Consider the following 18858-nt stretch of genomic DNA (forward strand, 5'->3'; position numbering starts at 1 on the left):
TTCTTATTCTTTCTGGCACGATCTCAGATCTGTGTTTTCATCTCTGTGAATTCCTGAGAATGCAATCATATTACCTAAGTCACACTCGATCTGCCCTAAAACAAATACGCAAACAAAAAAGTTTCAGAAAGCTCAGTGATTACCTGAAATTGATGCCAGTGTAGACAGACATCGTGACCGGCACAGAATAGGCTGCAGAAATGAAGCACTCATTGTTTTGCAAAGTTTTTGTTAGCCAGAACAGCACAAATCTTTCTTTTGGTTGAGATGAATCACCCAAATCAGGAAACAAAGTGATTTTAATAAGTAATGATCACAGTGACGCATCATATTTGTAATATTTACAAAACGTTCTTGACATCATCAAGGCCGTGGGCCTGGAAGAGGGGAGGGAGGAAGAAAAAGTGCGAACATTCACTGAGCACCTGCCATAAGCCAGGCTCTTCCATTTGCCTGGTAAATATCGTGGGGAGGCAGGTGTGGTTATTCTTGATTTCTAGATGAAGAAACAGACTCAGAGAGATTAAGGAATGCACCCCAAATCCCACAGCTAGAAAGTGGCAGAGCAAAGGTTAGGGGACAGTTCTGCCCAGCGCTGAAGCCCATGCATTCGCGTAAGCATTCTGCTGCCCCTTAGAGTTTCCTGAGAGAAACTTTTGAGAAATTATGTGGCTTCATTCATTTCCCAAAGATGTGGTTTCAACCCTACACCTAAGCAGAAAATGACATTTTCTTAAGATGCACAACTTAACGGAAGCACCATGGAGGAAAAGCCAAAGACAGTCAACATGCCTGAGTTTCAGATCACTGGCTTTAATTACTGGCAAAGATATGTCATCTTGGGACTCGTATTCTCTAGTGTTGCCGCATTAAGATTGTGGAAAGCTATATCACAATATTCATGATCCTCCCAAATATAAATGGATTGAATCTATCTGTTAAAAGGCAGACATTACTATATGGGGAGAAATCCTGTTTGGGATACACCTAAGCAAAAAACACATGGAAAAAGATGTACCAGGAAAGTATTAATCAGAGGAGAATCAGCATAACTGTATCACTATCACAAAAAAATACACTCTAAGACAGAAAATGTTACTATGTCATGATGTAATTTTCAACTCACCAGGAAGACGTAAGAATTCCAGGTGTATACGCGCCCAATAAAAGAGTCTCGCTCCATATAAATAAAAAATTGATAGACATAGAGGGAGAAATTAACAAATCTACCCACAGTTCTCTCGCGATTATTGCTAAGTCAAGCAGCAAAAAATACTCAACAAATGTATCTGGACAATTTTGATCTAATGGCCATATGTAACATCCTAAATGTAACCATTGAAGAATATCCATTTTCCTTAAACACACACGGAAGGGTTATAGAAATTAGTCACATACTAGATCATGAGTCCATCTCAACAAATTTCAAAAAATAAGTATCGCATCCATCGCGTTCTTTAAACACAATATAATTAAATAGAAGTCAATAACAAAACGATAGGAAGTTTTCATATATTGGAATTTAAAAAAGAGAATTCTAGGTAATTGATGACTCCAAAAAGAAATTATTATGAAAATTTAGAAATACTTAGAACAATAATGAAAAACACACACTTGTGTGTCATGGCAAAAGCACTACTCAGAGGCAAATGCGTGGTCCTAAATACTTACACGGTAAAACCTTAGTTTGTGAGCATAATTCATTCCAGAAACATGCCTGTAATCCAGGGCACTTGTATATCAAAGCAAATTTCAAGAACCATTGGCTCAGTTGTGATCATGTGACATTCCGCGTCACGTGCGACTCATCCTGCAAGACATCACTCCTTTATCAAGTTAAAATCTATTAGAAATGTTTGCTCGTCTTGCAGGACACTCTCAGAACAAGTTACTCACAATCCAAGGTTTTACTGCATTCGCAAAGAATAGAGACTTGAGGGGCGCCTGGGTGGCTCAATCAGTTAAGCATTGACTTTGGCTCAGGTCATGATCTCACGGTTCGAGAGTTCAAGCCCCACATCAGGCTCTGTGCTGACAACTTGGAGCCTGGGGCCTGCTTTGGATTCTGTGTCTCCCTCCCTCTCTGCCCCTCCCCCATGCACATTCTGTGCCTCCCTCCCTCTCTCTCTTAAAAATAAATAAACATTGGGGTGCCTGGGTGACTCAGTTGGTTAACCATCTAACTTAGGCTCAGGTCATGATCTCCCAGTTTGTGGGTTTGAGCCCCAAGTCAGGCTCTGTGCTGACAGTTCAGGGCCTGGAGCCTGCTTCAGATACTGTGTCTCCCTCCCTCTCTGCCCCTCCCCCACTCTCTCTCTCTCAAAAAATGAATAAACATTAATAAAATTTTTGTTTAATAAATAAACATTAAAAAATGTTTTCAAGAAAAGTGCAATTTCTCAATGCTGACTCAAGAAGAAATAGAAAGCTTGAATAGTCCTATAATTATTTTAATAATTGAAATAGTCCTAAAAGACCTGCCAAAGTAAAACACCAGGTTCGGATAGTTTCACAGGTAAGTGCCCCCACATTTTCATGGAACCTATCATTCCAATCCAATGAAGATTCTTCTTGGATTCACGAACAAAGACAATACTCTCTAACTCATTCTATGAGCCTAGTGTAATCTTAATTTACAAAAGCAGACTAGGTCAGGAAGAGAACGAAAATTATAATTATATAAATATTGGTGCAGAATTATTTTAAAAATTAGTAAAATAGTCATTTTTTTGAGAGAGAGAGAGAGAGAGAGAGCGCGAGCATGAGCAGGGGAAAGGGTTAGAGGGAGAGAGAAAGAGAATCCCAAGCAGACTCCACACTCAGCACAGAGTCCAACACAGGGCTTGATCCCATGCCATGACCTGGGATCCTGATCTGAGCTCAAATCAAGAATCGGATGCTCAACCACCTGTGCCACCAGGTGCCCCAGATGTATTCATGTTCTTAAAGGATCATGTTATATTTCTCCAGGAGTGCAAGGTTGGGTTGACCTCAGGAGACCTATGAGTGGCATTGCATCATGAAGAATTCACTTTATCCAAAGAGAGATCTGGACTTTGTTCCAGCTCCTGGGAGGTATCCTCTAAATTCTTGAAATTTCCTGAGTAAGAGGAGCGTTTTTGTTATTCATGATGGGCCCCCTGGACCACCCTTATGAGTTTATCCTGATAAGATGACTCAGGGTGGGGACTGCCCATGCCAGAAAGACCAGTGATGTGATTAGAGAGCTGGGGCTTTGGGCCACTTAAAATCAGCCTGCCTTCGGTGGGGTGGGGAGCAGGGGTGTTGCTGGAGACGGAAGTCAAATCCACATTGATTGAAAATAATTCAGTCAATCATACCTATGTAATGAAATCTTGAGCACAAGTCTGGACACCAAAGCTTCCTGGGTTGGCAAACTTTGCTTATTGCCACACTTTGATGCTGGGAAGGTAATGCCTCCCTGAGGACACAAAAGCTTTGTGTCTGAAACTCTCTCAGTTCCAAATTCTGCCTTAGGTAACTCTTCCTTTGGCAGGCTCTGTTTTGTATCTTTTTGCTAAGATAAACTGTAGTAATAAGTATAGCACTTTCTTGAGTGTGTGAATCATTGTAGTGAACCAAGGGAATCCAGACCCCCAACTGTGTAGTCAGCTGGTCTGGGAGACAGGGATGCTGAGGACTCCTGAACTTGCGCCTGGCATCATAAGTCTTGGGCAGACTTGACAGTCTGGAGGACTGTGCCCTTCACCTTGAGTTTGGACAACTCTGGGTTACCATCCTCCACAGTAACAGACTGAGAAAAAACTCGATAATTTCAATGGGTGCAAAAAAAAAACCTGATAAAATTCCTCTTCGTTTCGATTAAAAAAAAAAAAAACTGTTAGTAAACTAGGATTAGAATAAAATTTCCTTAACCTGACAAAGACTACAAACAAACAGTATAAATACAAAAATGTTTGAGATACTCCCTTAATTTTCTTAATGTTTATTTATTATTGGGAGACAGAGACAGAGCATGAGCAGGGGAGAGGCAGAGAGAGGGAGACACAGAATCCGAAGCAGGCTCCAGACTCCGAGCTGTCAGCACAGAGCCAGACGTGGGGCTCGAACTCACAAACCACAAGATCATGACCTGAGTCAAAGTCAGACACTTAACCAACTGAGCTACCCAGGCACCCCTAGAATGCCAAGTTTTGAATTGGGAAGCTCATAGAGGTAATACAGAGCAAGTTCTTTTCGAATGACTAGAGCACTTGACTATAGCCTATTTTACATTGTTCTAGCTTCTAGAACAGAGGTCTTATGTCACCAACAAGAAGAACTTCACTGAGCATATGGACCAGGTAATATATTATTTTTTAGCATCTCTCAAAGAGTCAGACATTTACATAGTAAGTAGTTGGTTAATAAATGTGTGTGGTATCTGACCAGAGTCTGCAATCGGTTAACAAAATGCTAAAAATTTAGGTACTTTCTTTCTCTGCTTTTTGTTTTAAGTTTATTTATTTATTTTTGGAGAGAGAGTGTGTGTGAACAGGGGAGGGACAGAGAAAGAGTAAGAGAGAGGATCCCAAGCAGGCTCTGAATTGTCAGCACAGAGCCCCACGTGGGGCTCGATCCTACCAACCATGAGATAATGACGAGCCGAAATCAAGAATGAGTCAGATGCTTAGCCAACCGAGCCACCCAGGCGCCCCTCGGGTTATTAGTGAATTAAACTTATTTTGCCAAGTTGAGGAGGTAGCGTTTTCAGTGATGTTTGTGTGCACGTGCGTATGTTCACGTGTCGTGCACACGGTATTGGCTCGAAGAATACTGCTTCTTTTGATGAGCACGTGGAATTACTGAAAGCTGTTGTGATTTGCTACAAAATAGTCAAGAACAGTAGAAATCCCAGAATCTAAAGTGAGTAGGACCTTCAATTGGTTGGATAATTGAAAATTTGGGTCAAAGCAAGTGATCATGGAAAGTGAAATGGACAGGGGTGCCTGGTGGCTCAGTCAGTTAAGCGTCCGACTTCGGCTCAGGTCATGATCCCGCGGTTCATGAGTTCGAGCCCCGCATCGGGCTCTGTGCTGACAGCTCGGAGCCTGGAGCCCGCTTCGGATGCTGCGTCTCCCTCTCTCTCTGCCCCTCCCCCACTCGTGCTCTGTCTCTCTCTCTCTCTCTCTCAAAAATAAACAAACACTAAAAGAGAAAAACTGTCAAAAAAAAGAAAGAAAGAAAGAAAAGAAAAGTGAAATAGAGACCCCTACACGTGTTATTACCACGTAAACCGAGTGCTTTCGCATGCAGGTCTGCTGACTGGAGGGGAGCTGGGTTTTGCGCGGGTCCCCAAGGCCACGTCGTCCACAGGGGTCCACGACAGCCATACATCTCCAGTGGCACTCAGCATGTCTGGAAAGTCCGCGTCACCTGGTTATCGCATGTTTGCTTTCCTTCCCACCCTCTCCTTAGTCGTGAACACCCGGGCCTCTCCACACGGGAGCCCTGGAAAGCAGCCCAGCATCACCTGCGACCGTTCTAGAAACACACATCCTCAGGCCGCACCCCAGACCTGCTGATTCAGAAGGAGGTGGGGCCCAGCTGTGTAATTTAACACAATCTCCTCACGATCCTGACGCATGCTCACGTTTGGGAACCACTGTTCTCCGCTCCGAACTCTCTGTCCCTTTCAGTTCCTCTTACTTCGCTGAAAAAAACAAAAAACAAAACCAGAAGTGAACCTTCCTTGCCGCGCCCGGAATCACTCCCAGGCACACTCAGCCTTCTTTCTGCTCCGATGTGCCACGCACCTGAAAATCGTCCCTGATTCCTCTCCCTCCTTGAAATCGAGTCCTGTCCCCGGAGTGTGACCGAGGCCGGCCACTGCTGTCCATCTCCTTGACCACACCCCAGTCGGAGTCCCCAGGGTCTCATGACCGGATTCCACAGTAGCCCCCTCCCTGGTCTCACTGCCTCCACCCACAGCCACAGGCCATTCTCCCCCAGTACCCAGGGCGCTCTCCTCAAGCACAAATCGGATTCCACGGCTTCCCTGCTCCAACCCCTCATGAACCTGGAGGAAAAGTCAGACCCTCTATGCAGGGTTAAAAGCCCTGTCCGACCCGGCTCCTTTCAACCTCCCTCGCCACTCGTCACATGGTTCCCAGAACGGCTGCTCCCCACACTCGGCCACGTTGGCCTTCTTCCCCGAAATACACCAAGGTTTGTTTCCACCTCAGGCCCTTTGCACAAGCTCTTCCCGCCTGCCTAGAAGGCTCTCCTCAACTCTGCGGAGCTGGATTCTTCTTGTCATTCAGATCACAGTTGAAACAACACAGAGAACCTTCTGCCGGTCTAATCTAAAGTAACAAGGGGGGCGCCTGGGTGGCTCAGTCGGTTGAGCATCCGACTTCAGCTCAGGTCACGATCTCGCGGTCTGTGGGTTCGAGCCCCGCGTCGGGCTCTGTGCTGACAGCTCGGAGCCTGGAGCCTGCTTCCGATTCTGTGTCTCCCTCTCTCTCTGCCCCTCCCCTGCTCATGCTCTGTCTCTCTCTCTCTTTCTCTGTCAAAAATAAATAAACATTAAAAAAAATTTTTTTTTAATAAATAAATAAAGTAACTAGACCCGACACAATGTAGCTATGAGCTTTTCTGTCTGCCTCCCCCCACCAGAACCTCATGGGGCAGGGACCACAGGGTCCTTTCCATCCTCCCTGCATCAGGAGCGCAGCACGCAGTGGGGCCTCAAGTACCACTAGCCGATGATGAACACGCGTCGACAGGAAAGCCGCCTTAGAGGGGCCGGTCGCCGATCCTGTCTCTGGAGCAACACATAGACGCTCCACTCTCTTTCCCAGCTGATCAAAAAAGCCTTCCGGGTCCGGGATGCACACGTCTCTCGAAAGCCCGCGACGCTGGATTTGTGCGTCTGTTAGACGCATCGCTCTCCGAAGCACACTTTATTTAGGATTTCCGGAGTCAAGGAAGCTGCCGCTGTCCACGGACGTTGGAGTGTAAAAAAGTCCTCTCGATTCTCACGCGTGGCGCTTAGGGTTAACGAGGATTCTCTCCGCTCTGGGCTCAAACGCCCATGAGTCTATGAATTCCTACATAGAATAAGCAGGCAAAACCCAGCGTCCTCTGTGTGCTTCTTCACAGATCCTTGCACTATCCCCAACTCCCTTCAACCTCCCCACCCTCGCTCCCCAGGGTCCGTCTCGCCTGGTGCAAACCCTCCCTCCGCAGCCCCTTCCATCCACACCCCTGCCGGCCGAGGAGCCTTTGAAAACAAGTATCTCATGGGATCGGTTCCCTGCTTGATATTCCAGGGGCTCCTCTCTGCAGGTGGTGACGTCCCTGGATGTCACGGTGCTCTGCCAGCCAGCTCTGACGCCCCCCCCCCCCAGCCCCCGCCCCACTGTGCCACCACCGCCTCATTGCCCCTGCTCTTGGGCTGTTTCCCTCCCCACCCCCCAACCCTGCGCTGGTCCCTTTCCTTCCTTTTCTGCTGTGATCTGTGGCTCAGCAGCCCCCCCCCCCCTTGCCCCGGTGAGGCCGGGGTGTCCTGGGGAAGGAGCCCGGTTCAGGGCAGCAAGAGCGGTCACCTGCATTACAGGCCCCGTCGGTGGTCACTGCCTTTACCTCCCCTCACCATGGCTTCCTCCCAAGAGGGAAGCGCTGTCATGAGCCTCCGGGCGGGGACACCAAGGCCAACTTCAGTATGGTGTCTGCGCCCCGGGGGATGGGGAGACAGGGGTTCGGATAGAGGCCTTTGAGGCCCAAGCGCACAGCCCTGACCATCGCCTTATGCTGCTGATAGCAGAGCGGGGCTCCAGGTGGCCCCTGTGTCATTGGAGCTCTCGCTCCCGCCGGGGGTCCCCGCAGCCCGGGCAGGGGCCTCCTTAGGGCCAAAGGCGACACCGGCCACCTGTTGGTGCACGCTCAGGACTCACTGTGCACGGGCTTGGTCCTCACGGCCCCTAAACTCCCTGTGCTTTTTCCTCGTGAGGAAGGGAGGGGGGATGGTCTCCCTCCTGGAGCTGCCCACCCCCCCCCACCACCACCCGCCGTGGGCCGCACGACCCGGGACGGGATGACACCGCACGACCCGGGACGGGATGACACCACGGAGGGCCACCAATCGGTCACGCTTCACCTAGGGGCAGATATGCGACTTGCGCTCAGGGGCAGCCCCTCCGAGCCTGAACAGAGGCTGAACCGGATGAAACTTTGGCCTCGGCCACTTTTTTTTTTTTTTTATGTTTTTAATTAAATCGCTTGGGTCACCGACACCCTGCAGAGACTCTGAAACGCAGCCTTGCATTTTGTTAATGATACACCATCTGTTTGTTCACACTGTGCGATCACATGATCTTTGCTCTGCAGAACATCCTGTCTCACTGGCCTAAACCAGTTTGTGGGTGAAATGCTTGGGACGAGTGCCAGAAAGTCTTCTCTCCGCCTCGCCTCCCCTCTCCTCCCGCTCCCTCCCCTCCCCTCTCCTCTCTTTTCCTTTTTCTTTTCTTTCCTTTTTCTTTTTCTTTTCTTTTCTGCTCTTCTCTTCCTTTCTCTTCCCTTCCTTTATTCCTTCCTTCCTTCTTTTCTTCCTTCTTTCTTTATTCCTTCTTTCTTTTTTCTTTTCCCTTTCTTTCTTTCTTTCTTTCTTTCTTCCTCTCCTCGCTCCCTCCCTCCCTCCCTTCCTTCCTTTCTTCTCTCTCCTCCCTTCCTCCTTCTTCCCCACCTTCCCCCTCCATCTCACCCATTTTAAGATCAGCTGTTGACCCCAGATTGGTGGGCAGAATTTGTGTTATTACCCAAGCCACCCACCTGCCCCTTTTCTGTTGCAGTCTTCGGGCCTGACCTCTGATAGGTGCCAGCACAGACAGATGAGGTGCAGACAAGCTCGGCCAACAGGGGGAGAGCCCACGCCGGACACTGGAGGGCCGTGCTGCCCACCCAGGCTGCAGAGAAATCCGCTTACAACCCCGGGGCAGCAGAGGCTGCAGCTGCCCTCTGCCCTCACCACGGAGCGTCACCGACTCATCTTTACCTACAACACTCAGGACGATAAGCTCTTCTTACACGACAGTTGGATTCGATCCCTGAAGAGGCTGCAGTGGGGTAGTTTTTAAGAGCTTTATTCCTTTCAATGAAGACTGGCCCTCAAAGAGAAAAAGCAGGGGCGCCTGGGCGGCTCAGTCGGTTAGGCGTCCGTCTCTTGATTTCGGCTCAGGTTGTGATCCCACGGGTTTGTGAGTTCGAACCCCGCAGCGGGCTCTGCACTGACGGTACGGAGCCTGCTTGGGATTCTCTCTCTCTCCCTCCCTCTGCCCCCTCCCCAGCTCTCATGCTTTATCTCTGCCTCTCCTGTGCATGGTCTCTCTCTCTCAAAATAAATAAATAAACTTTAAAAAAGGAAAACGTAACAGAAGCACAGCTTTTGACCCTCTTATGGGAAGCTCCATTGCTCTTGAACCTGGAGAGAGAGAGAAAGGGGGGGGGGCAGGCTGGTCTACATGTCGCTTCCCACACGCAGGTGTAGGTGTAGGGAATGCAGCCATGACTGACACCCCACCACTGACCTCGAGGAACCTGGGATTTGTGTGACAGTTGTACGGCCTCAAAATATTATCCGTAGAACATTCAGAACTTGGACACTCCGAAGTGTTGGTCTGTCTGCCCTGAGCAACTCTGCTTCAGTCGCTGTGGGACACTGTGCGATAAGGTGACAAGCTCCGGGAGTGCCCTTCCGAAGGGACCAGGTGCCCAGAGCACCGGGGAGTCTGTGGGGAGGATACCAGGAGACGGCCCAACCCACTGGCATTTAAAAGCCTGGGATGCTCATAGGCATGGAATCCCAACGATGCACCTGTCAACAATGACTCCTTGTGCACATATCCCTGGGTCTCTTGGCTTCTTCCTTATGACAACAACTCCCTCGGGGCCGCTCTTTCCCTGCTCTTGGAGCAGATTTCACTTTCTGACTGTAATTGGGGGGGAGGGGTGCGACGCGCTGTCTGATTTCACCACTTCCTCAGGGGCCCAGATGATAAGGTTTAAGGTTTGTGTGCATGTGTTTGTATTTATGTGTGTGCGTGTGTGTGTGTGTTTATGCCAACAGATAGATTTTTTTGTGGGGAACGTGGCCCATGTGGATGATTCATCCTTAGGTGTTTCACACTTGGGGCTTATGAAATACTTTTCCAATCAGCAGAGAACCAATAACCCAGAACCTCTCTTATCAACTTCTGATAGGAGTTTGCAGCCCATAAAACCCAGCTCGCATACTCCCTGCCGAGAAAACATGTGCACCTGCACTTCTTGGCCCAGAAGGTCGTTAGTCACTTCGTGAGTCAAGTGCAACCATTGTTCCTCCTGTCCCTTTGTCGTTGAAGGAAAGCAACCCCACTCCAGGAGTGGACAGCGGCAGGGGACCCTGAGGGGACACGTGCTCCTCTGCCGACTGTGTCAGGCTGGACAAGCGGCGAGTGATGCTGACCACGGGCTTTTCCTGAAATCCATCAACGCCTCTGTGCAAACTCAGTTTTGGTAGATGGATCCATACCGGCACCAAAATAATTTGTGTCCTTACTTCTTTTTTTTCTTTAAAGTTTAGTTATGTTTATTTTTGAGAGAGAAAAGAGAGCGCGAGTGGGCAGAGAGAGAGAGAGAAAGGGAGACAGAGAATCCCAAGTAGGCTCTGCACTGACTTGGGGCTCACACTCACAGACCATGAGATTGTGACCTGAGCTGAAACCAAGAGACAGACGCTCAACAAACTGAGCCACCCAGGCGCCCCTGTCATTATTTCTAAAGGATCAAGTTATAAAAGAGAAAACGGTGGCCTGTGACCTGTACCAGGAAAGGAACACGAAATACCCCTTTAAGCTTGGGGTAAGAATTCCAGCCCCGGCTTCCCCAGGGAGCCCTTGGCTTCATGCACAGAAGAGACCATGCACTGCTCTCACCCAGGCCCAGGGGTGACTCTTTGGGCAAGAGCGTGATTCACTTTGCGAGGCTCCCCGACCACTGCTGCCCTGGGGCTGCGCTGTTTTCCTTTTCCCTTCTCTGCATAGCCGGGCTGGATAATTTTATAATCCAAAGAAAGCAGAACTAATTTTACTGCTGGATCCACTGCAGAGTAAAATAAGCCACAGAATGAGTGATCAAGATGTGTTCACCCGGGAACTACCTACAGTACGATGCTCAATCACAGAAACTCTTCCTCAGAAGGTATATCCGGAAGCAGCTTCAGCCCTGGAAGAAAATCAGAGTAGGAACGTGGTCTTTGCAAAGGGTCATTGAAATGTGTCAGGGGGCAGCACACCCCCCACGTGGGTCTTTTCCAGAATTCTCGCTCCCCTGGCCCTCTGCCCACCACTGCCGTTCCCATCCTTGAGGGCCTGGGTCAACCCTGCCTCCTACAGCGGCCACCCCAGCCCCTCCCTTGGGTGAACTCCCACGGGACGTGGGACGTATAGGTTAGGACAATCTAGGTCAGGCCACGGCCCTGTACGACCTCAAATCCTACATGGCACGTCCTACCTGGTCTATAAGGCTCTGGCCGTCAGAGTCACCCAAATGGACGTGGGCTCCATCGGTCACGTGTGCCTGAGGTCAGGGCACGTGCAGAAGGAAACAGGGCAAAATGCACACTGACCTTTCGAGGTTCCACTGAGTCAAATGGCCACAGAGTGGATGGGCAGTGCCCTCGTACAAGAGCCCAGAAAGGAAGAGACACGAAGTTCTGGTAAAGAACTCTAGTGACTTCCACAGGGCCCAGATCACCACATGAGGTGCCAGCTTGGCACAGGGGTCCACGTCTATGCAAATGTCATAGCAAAGAGCCCCAGGCCGGAGGCAGGGGAGGCCCACTTGGCCAGCCCGGGCTATCGGATCCACACACAGTATCCAGTTCTGCATGAGAACAAAGGCCTCGTTCTCGGGGTGGTTGGGCCCCAGCTGCCTGCCCAGGGCCCATGCCGGCGGCTGCTCTGCCGACCCAGCACGGTAACCGGTGCCTCTGGGCTCAGCACGGTCCTGGGATACAAGATGTGCCACCCCTCTTACGCCTTCGCCTTCGGCTTCCTGAGGACAGGGGCTTGTCTTACCCTCTGTGCCTTCGTTGATTCGGTAGCATGTGCTGGGCACTAAATCAGAATAGGAAGAGAAAACAAAGCCCAATCTCTGTCTTCGAGGGTCTCAGACAGACCCTACTGTGAAACACGTGATCAACGTGCTGAATGCGGTGATCCCACACCACAGACGTCTTCACGGGGCCCGGGCAGGTGCACTTGGGAGCAGGAAGGGGCCAGGACAGGGTTCTGTCTTCTCCCGAGAGACCAGTGAGGAAGAACACAGAGAACCAGAAGTGCTTTCTCTCCCCATCGGAAGGGTTAGGGTTGGCCGCCGGGGTGGCCAGCCGAACTCCAAGGGCGGAGAGTGAATGTTCTAGGCTTTGTGAGCCACATTTTCTGTGTGTGTGTGTGTGTGTGTGTTTTATAACGCTTTAAAAATATAAAAGCTATTCTTAGCTTGCAGCTTGTACACAAACACAAACAGGCCAGGGCACACCCACTAAGATAGAAGGCTTGTAATCGAAAAGACAGATAATAACAAGTATCGACGAGGATGTGGGGAAATGGGAGCCTCATACAGCGCTGGTCAGGGCACACAGTGGCGTGGCCACCATGGAAAACAGGGTGGCACTTCCTCAAAAGGTTAAACATAAGGGCGCCCGTGTGGCTCAGCCGGTTGAGCGTCCGACTTCAGCTCAGGTCATGATCTCACGGTTTGTGGGTTCAAGCCCCGCGTTGTGCTCTGTGTGCTGACTGCATGCGAGAAGCCTGCTTGAGAGTCTCTCTCTCTCTCTCTCTCTCTCTTTCTGTGTGTCTCTGCCCATCTCTCTGTTTCTCTCTCTCTAAATAATTAAATAAACTTTAGAAAAAAACCAGGTTAGACACAGAGTCACCCACCGCGTGACTCAGTGATTCCACTCCAAGGAAAAGACCCGAAAAACTGAAAACCTATGTCCACAGCCAACTTGTACCCGAATGTTCACGCCACATTATTCGTGACAGCCTAAGAGCAGAAACAGCCCAAATGTCCATCAGCTGGTGAACGGGTGGGTGAGACGTGTTCCATCTGCACGATGGGATATTACCCGGCAACGCAAAGGGATGAAGGGTTGACACGCTACAATGCGGATAACTTTGAAAACACGCAAAGTTAAAGAAGCCCGATGCAGGAAACCCCCTGCTGTCGGGCTCTGTTGATACGAAATGTCCCAAACAGGCAAATCCACAGAGACAGAAAATAGATCAGTGGTTGGGGGAGAAAATGGGGAGTGACTGGTAGTGGGTACAGAGCTTCTTTCTGGGGCGATAAAAATGTTCCCGAGTTAGATAGTTAGGACGGTGGCACAGCTCCATATAAATACGCTAAAACGCACTGAGTTGTATACTCGGAGTGTGAATTCTATGGATGTGAATTACATCTCCATTTTTTAAATGTTTCCATCCTACCGGCCTGCCCTCTGGATCTCGGACTTGCCAGCCCCCACGATCACGTGAGCCAGTGCCTGGAAATGCATTTCTTCCTGTATCTATGCTATCGCTTCGGGAGAACCCCGACCGTCCCGGTAACGTTGTCTACTTTACAGGTGAACTAAACCTTTTACCACTTTGGTAACCCCCCAAAATCTAACATGGCAATTCAAAACCAGTTGGGTTCCTAGTGTAAATTCATAAGCAGCTACTCTGGTGAGTTTGGGCTGTTCCCCACCCTCACCCCCTTCTTCTGTCCTTATCCTGGGTGGCACCTGTATTCGGGGGAGTTTTACCCGGCACCTGAATGTCACAGACAGAGACGTCCTTGACCTTCTGTCCTTTCTGGCCTCTCCCGAGAGCTTTCTTTTGAGAAACAACGCGGGCAAACAGCATAGAATTAACAAATCAGGGACCTGGGTGTTCATCTCAGCGGTACCATTACCCTACATGATTTGGGGCAAATTCCTTAATTGTCTTGTGTCTTGATTTCCACCCCAACGTAACAGGGAGAAGGATAGGGGGGAGCTGTCAGCTGTTGCAGGGTGGGCATCATCTGGTGTCCCCTGGGGAGAGCTCAAGGGTCCCGGGATGCGGCCCGCGTGCGCTCAGAAAGTCCTTTTCTAGATTCCCATGAATATCACTCACAGAAAACAAATTACAAATTACCAAACCGGAATGACTATACTGATGCTGTCACGTGAACTGTTTTTATTCACATCCCCTCCGACACCAGGTGCGTGGGTTTGTTACCCCACACCGACACCAGCTGGGCGTCCACGAGTTCAGTTCAGTTCTGACCTTACCCCGGGTTAGAGCCAAGCCCACAGGTGAAGGGCTCAGTGCACATGACCGTCCTCCCTTCAGATGCCTGGATCACCGGCACTTCTGCTCCGGTGGCCATGAATCAGGGGTTCCCACACCCCCGTCCTCAGGCTGGACAACTCGCAGCTCACAGAACCGAAGAAAGACCTTCACTTACGGCTATTACTGGTTCCCTATAAAGGGGACCGACTCAGGAACAGCGAAACGGAAGAGACGGGTAGGGCAAAGTAGGTTGAGAGGGCATGGAGCTTCTGTGCCTTCTCACGTCACCTTCTGGCACCGGGATATGGCCGTCAACCCCCAAAGCTCCCCCAGCCCCTTGATCTGGGGGGTTTTATGGAGGTTTCAGTACACAGGGGTGACGGATGACATCTTCGGCCAATGGCGATTAGCTCGATCCCCAGCCCTCTAATCCCGCCTCGGGTCTTCTTGGTGACCAGCCTCAATTCTGAGAGCTGTCTTTGGGCTCCCCAGCCATCCGGCCCCTCATCAACATATAAAAGACCCTCATCACTCCAGAGATTCCAAGGGTTGTGGGAGCTGTGCTCCAGGAATGGACAAAGGTCGAAGATTTATTTCCCGTGGTACCACACCAAGTATATAATACTGCATATTTGTGGTAAGCGGTCAACAACTCCTTGGCCAACAGCAAAATCTAACCCAGTCATCCAACTGGATGTAGGTATGGGACCCATGGGAGAGCATCATGGGGGTGGAATAAGAGAGGGAGCCCCCCTCCACTAGAGACGAGACGAACCCAACCTCCTGAGAAGATTCCTCAAGTATTAACCGCCCCCCCACCGACCCCCGAGAGTTTTTTCACAATGTAGTTGACGTGTTTAGAGCAAAATAAATCAACATCAATCGTCGTGGTTGGAGGCCTGGGCGCAAGGGATCAGGGCCGCGGTAGGGCCAGCCAGGAGGGACGTGTGGGGGCAGCCCAGGCCTCAGGCCCTCCAGCTCCTGGAGAACCGGACTGCACTGCCGTGTGGTGCTTCAGAGCCCGCCCGCCTCCCCCCTCCTCCTCCACAAACCGCGTTCCCAGGGAGGCGGAGACTGAAACCAATTTTTCCTGCCGGGACTGGGCAAAGTTGGGTCTTAGCCTTCAGCTTCTGGTTCTTCAGGGTCTTCCAGAAACCACAAAGGCCTGGCTGGGTGAACAGAGCAGAGGCAGAGCAGAACACAAAAGAAGCGACTCATGAGTTAATTACTCGTAAATCTCATTGCAGAAACCACATTACTTTCACATTTTTTTTTTTTAAACCACCTGAACATAATAAGTTCCACTGGGGGATGCCTGGGTGGGCTCTTTAAGATCATTGGAATGAGAATGAGTACATACATACATGATACGTTAAATTGCATTGAGGACCCTTTGATCCTCGTCAGTGCCTGGGCGGCAGATTTCTCTTACCCTTGTTGTCCTGGGATCAGGGTCAGAGGATATGGTTTCCCTCTTTCTAAAAACCAAGGATTATGTCATTTCATTACTTTTTCCCTTTTTTACTCTATGTTCCTTTTTTTTTTTTTTACTATTATTTCAAAAACATTTCTATTTTTCCATAAATCTATAATTTGAGGGGGGGGGAGCCCTTTGCATATAGTCTACATCTTCTCTTTTAAGAAGACTTACCTTTTTCCAAGATGTAGCACAAAGAAATGTTTTCCTTCCTCCTCTAAAGAAGTGAGAGATCTAGGGGCACCTGGGTGGCTCAGCTGGTTGAGCGTCTCACTCTCGATTTCAGCTCAGGTCATGATCCCAGGGAGGTGGGATCGAGCTCTGTGTTGAGCTCTGTGCTGACAGTGAGGAGCCTGCTTGGGATTCTCTCTCCTCTCTCTCTCTCTCTCTCTCTCTGCCCCTCCCCGACTTTCACTCTAAGTAAGTAAATAAGTAAGTAAGTAAGTAAATACCTTTAAAATACGATTTACATTTCTGACTTCTGGCAACGGGATTACTTCGCACCTAGCGTGGATTTACTTTTCACGATGACATTTGTGTTGATGTGAGGCTTGCTTCACCCTGGGCTCTCTGTCCGGAGGGTGGGCAAGCCCCCAGCAGTGATCCCCAACCACTGAGTCCACAGGGAGGCGGTGGCAGAGATGGTGGTTGAGTTGTCGCAGGGCCACCAGTCACCCGTAGTTCGGGCAGCTCGGCCGCCAGCAGCCGAGGGGTGGGGGGCGGGATGCTCATGAACAAGTTCTTTGTCCTCGAGGGATGAAGAAAGCCCAGGTGTTCGTTTACCCGAGAGCTGCCCTCGGCATCCAGGATTCTGCTGACAAAGCCAAGGCGGGTCCTCAACGCACACTCATGACCCTCAGCACTCACACCGGCCGGAAGCGTGACTAGATTCTCCTTTTAGGCTGCCTTACAGAAAGCTGCCGTGGCTGTGTTGGCTGGGAGGTCGAGGGCGTCAAGGTCATCAGGAGACCAGAATTTCCCGGTCCTTTTCACTGAGCCGTCTGTGGCCCCTCACTGGTCGGTCCACGTGTTGTTCTGCTGGCCTCGTGCAAAAACTCTTCCTACGGGGCTGCTTGAAACCCTGTGGGCCCAGATAGGACTCGTCCTCCTGGATCCGTGGCGGGCAGACGGCACAGCCTTCTGGGTGCCGCCCCTGACCCGACCCGCTGGTGGGCCTGACCCAAGGCAGTAATTTTATGCGGGCATAAGGGTCAGGCACTTAACCGATACCACCCCGAGTCCTAAAACCAGCTCTGGTGTTAACAAGCCGTATGCCCACAAGCAAACCCTGCACATCTGTCCGGGCCCCTGACCTTCAAAGTCCCTTCGATTCCCACATCTATGGTATCGTGATTTCCTTTGCTGATGCAAAGAATGGAGCGAGAAGATTATACTCTAAAACTCGGAATCTGTCATAATAAGAACACTGTGCTTTGATTTCTAAAGCAGCCCTTTTCATTTTTTTTATTTTTTAAGTTTTAGTTATTTAATTTGAGAGAGAGGTGCAGAGGGAGAGGGAGAGAGAGAGAAGCCCAAGCAGGCGCCGAGCTGTCAGCACAGAGCCTGACATGGGGCTCGATCTCACAAACAGTGAAATCGTGACCTGAGCCAAAGTCAAGAGGAGGACGCTTAACCGACTGAGCCACCCAGGTGCCCCATAAAGCACCCCTTTAAAAAAAATGGAACAGATAAGGAGATAAAGAAACATACAAGACACATCTGGCCCAGCCTTGGCTCAGCTTGGAAGCTGAAGGACAAAGCAAAATCCATAAAATCTGATCACGGCAAGCACTCATCCAGAGAAGGGATGTTTCCATCATCCACTCTACCCCCACAGGTCTGTCTTTATTAACCACAAAGTCCCGTCCGTCCTTCCCAGATTTTTTAAGTCAGGGGATTGCTAAGAAATGGCGATACCTAGGGGCGCCTGGGTGGCTCAGTCAGTGGAACATCCGATGTCAGCTCAGGTCATGATCTCGTGGTTGGTGGGTTCAAGCCCCACTTTGGGCTTGCTGCTGTCGGCCTGTCGTCATGGAGCCAGCTTCGGATGCTCTGTACCCCCTCTCTCTGCCCCTCCGCCACTTGGGCTCTCTCTCTCTCTCTGTCTCTCTCTCAAAAAATAAATAAAACAATAAAAAACAGAAACGAAATGGTAATCCTAGGATGTCTAGTGGAAGTCCAATCTGGCCATCACCCATCATGCTGTTTGTCCCTTCTCAATGAGAAGTTTGGGACAAGTTCATCTCTGAGTTGGCCTGTGTCTCCTGGCAAAAACTGATCTGTTTCCTTTCGCAGACAACATGCTCTGTGTAACCCATCCCTCCCCGGGCCTGCCTGTCGGAGAATTTCAGAACAAAGATCTGGTTTCGCTGAGGACTTTTTCTTACCTTGAGCTCTCTCCACTGTTAATTGTACCTGGCACTTCATTCTTGATTTCATGGTTTTTGGTTTTACTGAGGCCCTGAATTGTTTCAAATGAGTTATTTCTTTCAGTCATTCAATCAAGCAGGCTTACAGAAAAATGGAACAGGAAGTACAGAGACTTCCCATATTTCCCCTTCTTCTTGTATATTGTGTCCCCGGTTATTAACATCTTGCACTAGTGAGGCGCACTGATTAGTTATGAGCCAGCATTGACGCGTTATTATTAACGAAAGCCCATGGTTTACATCAGGTTCGCTCTTGGTGTTGTGTTTTAACAAACATAGTGCCACGTGCCCACCATTTCAATATCCTCCAGAATAGTGACCGTGCCCTAAAAATCTCCCCTCCCTCCCCCATAACTCCAGGCACCCCTGATCTTTCTGCTGCCTGCATAGTTCTTGCCTTTTCCAGAATGTCACGGAGCTGGAATCATACAGGGTGTCTGTAGCCTTTTCAGCCTGGCCTCTTTCACTGACCAATATGCGTCTGAGTGTCCTCTGTGTCGTTTTTGTGACTTGCTAGCTCACTTCTTTTTTTTATGTTTTTATTTTTTTATGATTTTATTTTATTTTTGGGAGAGAGACAGAGACAGAGACAGAGTGTGAGTAGGGGAGGGGCAGAGAGAGAGGGAAACACAGA

The 18858-nt window shown here is 49.7% G+C and overlaps 1 long non-coding RNA gene across 1 annotated transcript; it reads right to left on the reverse strand.

The window, feature by feature from the left end:
- Window positions 1-14215: 14215 nt before the first annotated feature.
- LOC109274360 (uncharacterized) lies at window positions 14216-16901 on the reverse strand. The gene is made up of 3 exons (XR_002083560.2): window positions 16248-16901; window positions 15371-15487; window positions 14216-14876 (listed from the first exon to the last, which is right to left on the reverse strand). It is a non-coding gene; the product is annotated as an uncharacterized LOC109274360 (long non-coding RNA).
- Between the last annotated feature and the right edge of the window lie 1957 nt (window positions 16902-18858).

Source organism: Panthera pardus, unplaced genomic scaffold, assembly GCF_024362965.1.
Source record: "Panthera pardus isolate Hobbes unplaced genomic scaffold, ASM2436296v1 HiC_scaffold_11, whole genome shotgun sequence".
Taxonomy (NCBI): Eukaryota; Metazoa; Chordata; class Mammalia; order Carnivora; family Felidae; genus Panthera; species Panthera pardus.